Raw genomic sequence first — 6,000 nt, forward strand, 5'->3', positions numbered from 1 at the left:
GAGAATACAAGGGGCGAAAATCAGAGGAGGATCCAAAGTATGGCACTACGTGGAGTAAGAGAAGTGTGAAAATGCTGATGCGAAGAAACAGGGGAGAAGAATACGAGGAGCAAGAAAAAAAAAGCAAAATACACAAACGAGGAGAACACAAGGGGAGAAAATCAGAGGAGGATCCAAAGAGTGGCACTACGTGGAGTAAGAGAAGTGTGAAAAACCCGAGGCGAAGAAACAGGGGAGAAGAATACGAGGAGCAAGAAAAAAAAAGCAAAATACAAAAACGAGGAGAACACAAGGGGCGAAAATCAGAGGAGGATCAAAAGTGTGGCACTACGTGGAGTAAGAGAAGTGTGAAAAACCCGCGGGGAAGAAACAGGGGAGAAGAATACGAGGAGCAAGAAAAAAAAGCAAAATACAAAAACGAGGAGAACACAAGGGGCGAAAATCAGAGGAGGATCAAAAGTGTGGCACTACGTGGAGTAAGAGAAGTGTGAAAAACCCGCGGTGAAGAAACAGGGGAGAAGAATACGAGGAGCAAGAAAAAAAAAGCAAAATACAAAAACGAGGAGAACACAAGGGGCGAAAATCAGAGGAGGATCAACCGTATGCCACTATGTGGAGTAAGAGAAGTGTGAAAATGCTGATGCAAAGAAACAGGGGAGAAGAATACGAGGAGCAAGGAAAAAAAAGCAAAGTACAAAAACGAGAAGAACACAAGGGGCGAAAATCAGAGGAGGATCAAAAGTGTGGCACTACGTGGAGTAAGAGAAGTGTGAAAAACCCGAGGTGAAGAAACAGGGGAGAAGAATACGAGGAGCAAGAAAAAAAAAAGCAAAATACAAAAACGAGGAGAACACAAGGGACGAAAATCAGAGGAGGATCAAAAGTGTGGCACTACGTGGAGTAAGAGAAGTGTGAAAAACCCGAGGCGAAGAAACAGGGGAGAAGAATACGAGGAGCAAGAAAAAAAGAGCAAAATACAAAAACGAGGAGAACACAAGGGGCGAAAATCAGAGGAGGATCAACAGTATGCCACTACGAGGAGCAAGAGAAGTGTGAAAAACCCGAGGCGAAGAAACAGGGGAGAAGAATACGAGGAGCAAGAAAAAAAAAGCAAAATACAAAAACGAGGAGAACACAAGGGGCGAAAATCAGAGGAGGATTAAAAGTGTGGCACTACGTGGAGTAAGAGAAGTGTGAAAAACCCGAGGCGAAGAAACAGGGGAGAAGAATACGAGGAGCAAGAAAAAAAAGCAAAATACAAAAATGAGGAGAACACAAGGGGCGAAAATCAGAGGAGGATCCAAAGTATGGCACTACGTGGAGTAAGAGAAGTGTGAAAATGTTGATGCGAAGAAACAGGGGAGAAGAATACGAGGAGCAAGAAAAAAAAAGCAAAATACAAAAACGAGGAGAACACAAGGGGCGAAAATCCGAGGAGGATCAACAGTATGCCACTACGAGGAGCAAGAGAAGTGTGAAAAACCCGAGGCAAAGAAACAGGGGAGAAGAATACGAGGAGCAAGAAAAAAAAAGCAAAATACAAAAACGAGGAGAACACAAGGGGCGAAAATCAGAGGAGGATCAACAGTATGCCACTACGTGGAGTAGGAGAAGTGTGAAAAACCCGAAGCGAAGAAACAGGGGAGAAGAATACGAGGAGCAAGAAAAAAAAAGCAAAATACAAAAACGAGGCGAACACAAGGGGCGAAAATCAGAGGAGGATCAACAGTATCTCACTACGAGGAGCAAGAGCAGTGTGAAAAACCCGAGGCAAAGAAACAGGGGAGAAGAATACGAGGAGCAAGAAAAAAAAAGCAAAATACAAAAACGAGGAGAACACAAGGGGCGAAAATCAGAGGAGGATCAAAACTGTGGCACTACGTGGAGTAAGAGAAGTGTGAAAAATCCGAGGCGAAGAAACAGGGGAGAAGAATACGAGGAGCAAGAAAAAAAAAAGCAAAATACAAAAACGAGGAGAACACAAGGGGCGAAAATCAGAGGAGGATCAAAAGTGTGGCACTACGTGGAGTAAGAGAAGTGTGAAAAAGCCGAGGCGAAGAAACAGGGGAGAAGAATACGAGGAGCAAGAAAAAAAAAGCAAAATACAAAAACGAGGAGAACACAAGGGGCGAAAATCAGAGGAGGATCCAAAGTATGGCACTACGTGGAGTAAGAGAAGTGTGAAAATGCTGATGCGAAGACACAGGGGAGAAGAATACGAGGAGCAAGAAAAAAAAAGCAAAATACAAAAACGAGAACACAAGGGGCGAAAATCAGAGGAGGATCAACAGTATGCCACTACTTTGAGTAAGAGAAGTGTGAAAAACCCGAGGCGAAGAAACAGGGGAGAAGAATACGAGGAGCAAGAAAAAAAAAGCAAAATACAAAAACGAGGAGAACACAAGGGGCGAAAATCAGAGGAGGATCAAAAGTGTGGCACTACGTGGAGTAAGAGAAGTGTGAAAAACCCGCGGGGAAGAAACAGGGGAGAAGAATACGAGGAGCAAGAAAAAAAAGCAAAATACAAAAACGAGGAGAACACAAGGGGCGAAAATCAGAGGAGGATCAAAATTGTGGCACTACGTGGAATAAGAGAAGTGTGAAAAACCCGCGGTGAAGAAACAGGGGAGAAGAATACGAGGAGCAAGAAAAAAAAAGCAAAATACAAAAACGAGGAGAACACAAGGGGCGAAAATCAGAGGAGGATCAACAGTATGCCACTACGTGGAGTAAGAGAAGTGTGAAAATGCTGATGTGAAGAAACAGGGGAGAAGAATACGAGGAGCAAGAAAAAAAAAGCAAAATACAAAAACGAGGAGAACACAAGGGGCGAAAATCAGAGGAGGATCAAAAGTGTGGCACTACGTGGAGTAAGAGAAGTGTGAAAAACCCGAGGCGAAGAAACAGGGGAGAAGAATACGAGGAGCAAGAAAAAAAAAGCAAAATACAAAAACGAGGAGAACACAAGGTACGAAAATCAGAGGAGGATCAAAAGTGTGGCACTACGTGGAGTAAGAGAAGTGTGAAAAACCCGAGGTGAAGAAACAGGGGAGAAGAACACGAGGAGCAAGAAAAAAAAAGCAAAATACAAAAACGAGGAGAACACAAGGGGCGAAAATCAGAGGAAGATCAACAGTATGCCACTACGAGGAGCAAGAGAAGTGTGAAAAACGCGAGGCGAAGACACAGGGGAGAAGAATACGAGGAGCATGAAAAAAAAAGCAAAATACAAAAACGAGGAGAACACAAGGGGCGAAAATCAGAGGAGGATTAAAAGTGTGGCACTACGTGGAGTAAGAGAAGTGTGAAAAACCCGAGGCGAAGAAACAGGGGAGAAGAATACGAGGAGCAAGAAAAAAAAAGCAAAATACAAAAACGAGGAGAACACAAGGGGCGAAAATCAGAGGAGGATCAAAAGTGTGGCACTACATGGAGTAAGAGAAGTGTGAAAAACGCGAGGCGAAGAAACAGGGGAGAAGAATACGAGGAGCAAGAAAAAAAAAGCAAAATACAAAAACGAGGAGAACACAAGGGGCGAAAATCAGAGGAGGATCAACAGTATGTCACTACGAGGAGCAAGAGCAGTGTGAAAAACCCGAGGCAAAGAAACAGGGGAGAAGAATACGAGGAGCAAGAAAAAAAAAAGCAAAATACAAAAACGAGGAAAACACAAGGGGCGAAAATCAGAGGAGGATCCAAAGTGTGGCACTACGTGGAGTAAGAGAAGTGTGAAAAACCCGCGGTGAAGAAACAGGGGAGAAGAATACGAGGAGCAAGAAAAAAAAAGCAAAATACAAAACCGAGGAGAACACAAGGGGCGAAAATCAGAGGAGGATCCAAAGTATGGCACTACGTGGAGTAAGAGAAGTGTGAAAATGCTGATGCGAAGACACAGGGGAGAAGAATACGAGGAGCAAGAAAAAAAAAGCAAAATACAAAAACGAGAACACAAGGGGCGAAAATCAGAGGAGGATCAACAGTATGCCACTACTTTGAGTAAGAGAAGTGTGAAAAACCCGAGGCGAAGAAACAGGGGAGAAGAATACGAGGAGCAAGAAAAAAAAAGCAAAATACAAAAACGAGGAGAACACAAGGGGAGAAAATCAGAGGAGGATCAACCATATGCCACTACGTGGAGTAAGAGAAGTGTGAAAAACCCGAGGCGAAGACACAGGGGAGAAGAATACGAGGAGCAAGAAAAAAAAAGCAAAATACAAAAACGAGGAGAACACAAGGGGCGAAAATCCGAGGAGGATCAACAGTATGCCACTACGAGGAGCAAGAGAAGTGTGAAAAACCCGAGGCAAAGAAACAGGGGAGAAGAATACGAGGAGCAAGAAAAAAAAAGCAAAATACAAAAACGAGGAGAACACAAGGGGCGAAAATCAGAGGAGGATCAACAGTATGCCACTACGTGGAGTAGGAGAAGTGTGAAAAACCCGAAGCGAAGAAACAGGGGAGAAGAATACGAGGAGCAAGAAAAAAAAAGCAAAATACAAAAACGAGGCGAACACAAGGGGCGAAAATCAGAGGAGGATCAACAGTATCTCACTACGAGGAGCAAGAGCAGTGTGAAAAACCCGAGGCAAAGAAACAGGGGAGAAGAATACGAGGAGCAAGAAAAAAAAAGCAAAATACAAAAACGAGGAGAACACAAGGGGCGAAAATCAGAGGAGGATCAAAACTGTGGCACTACGTGGAGTAAGAGAAGTGTGAAAAATCCGAGGCGAAGAAACAGGGGAGAAGAATGCGAGGAGCAAGAAAAAAAAAAGCAAAATACAAAAACGAGGAGAACACAAGGGGCGAAAATCAGAGGAGGATCAAAAGTGTGGCACTACGTGGAGTAAGAGAAGTGTGAAAAAGCTGAGGCGAAGAAACAGGGGAGAAGAATACGAGGAGCAAGAAAAAAAAAGCAAAATACAAAAACGAGGAGAACACAAGGGGCGAAAATCAGAGGAGGATCCAAAGTATGGCACTACGTGGAGTAAGAGAAGTGTGAAAATGCTGATGCGAAGACACAGGGGAGAAGAATACGAGGAGCAAGAAAAAAAAAGCAAAATACAAAAACGAGAACACAAGGGGCGAAAATCAGAGGAGGATCAACAGTATGCCACTACTTTGAGTAAGAGAAGTGTGAAAAACCCGAGGCGAAGAAACAGGGGAGAAGAATACGAGGAGCAAGAAAAAAAAAGCAAAATACAAAAACGAGGAGAACACAAGGGGCGAAAATCAGAGGAGGATCAAAAGTGTGGCACTACGTGGAGTAAGAGAAGTGTGAAAAACCCGCGGGGAAGAAACAGGGGAGAAGAATACGAGGAGCAAGAAAAAAAAGCAAAATACAAAAACGAGGAGAACACAAGGGGCGAAAATCAGAGGAGGATCAAAATTGTGGCACTACGTGGAGTAAGAGAAGTGTGAAAAACCCGCGGTGAAGAAACAGGGGAGAAGAATACGAGGAGCAAGAAAAAAAAAGCAAAATACAAAAACGAGGAGAACACAAGGGGCGAAAATCAGAGGAGGATCAACAGTATGCCACTACGTGGAGTAAGAGAAGTGTGAAAATGCTGATGTGAAGAAACAGGGGAGAAGAATACGAGGAGCAAGAAAAAAAAAGCAAAATACAAAAACGAGGAGAACACAAGGGGCGAAAATCAGAGGAGGATCAAAAGTGTGGCACTACGTGGAGTAAGAGAAGTGTGAAAAACCCGAGGCGAAGAAACAGGGGAGAAGAATACGAGGAGCAAGAAAAAAAAAGCAAAATACAAAAACGAGGAGAACACAAGGTACGAAAATCAGAGGAGGATCAAAAGTGTGGCACTACGTGGAGTAAGAGAAGTGTGAAAAACCCGAGGTGAAGAAACAGGGGAGAAGAACACGAGGATCAAGAAAAAAAAAGCAAAATACAAAAACGAGGAGAACACAAGGGGCGAAAATCAGAGGAAGATCAACAGTATGCCACTACGAGGAGCAAGAGAAGTGTGAAAAACGCGAGGCGAAGAC

Source organism: Cervus elaphus, chromosome 20 (genome assembly GCF_910594005.1).
Source record: "Cervus elaphus chromosome 20, mCerEla1.1, whole genome shotgun sequence".
NCBI classification, from domain to species: domain Eukaryota; kingdom Metazoa; phylum Chordata; class Mammalia; order Artiodactyla; family Cervidae; genus Cervus; species Cervus elaphus.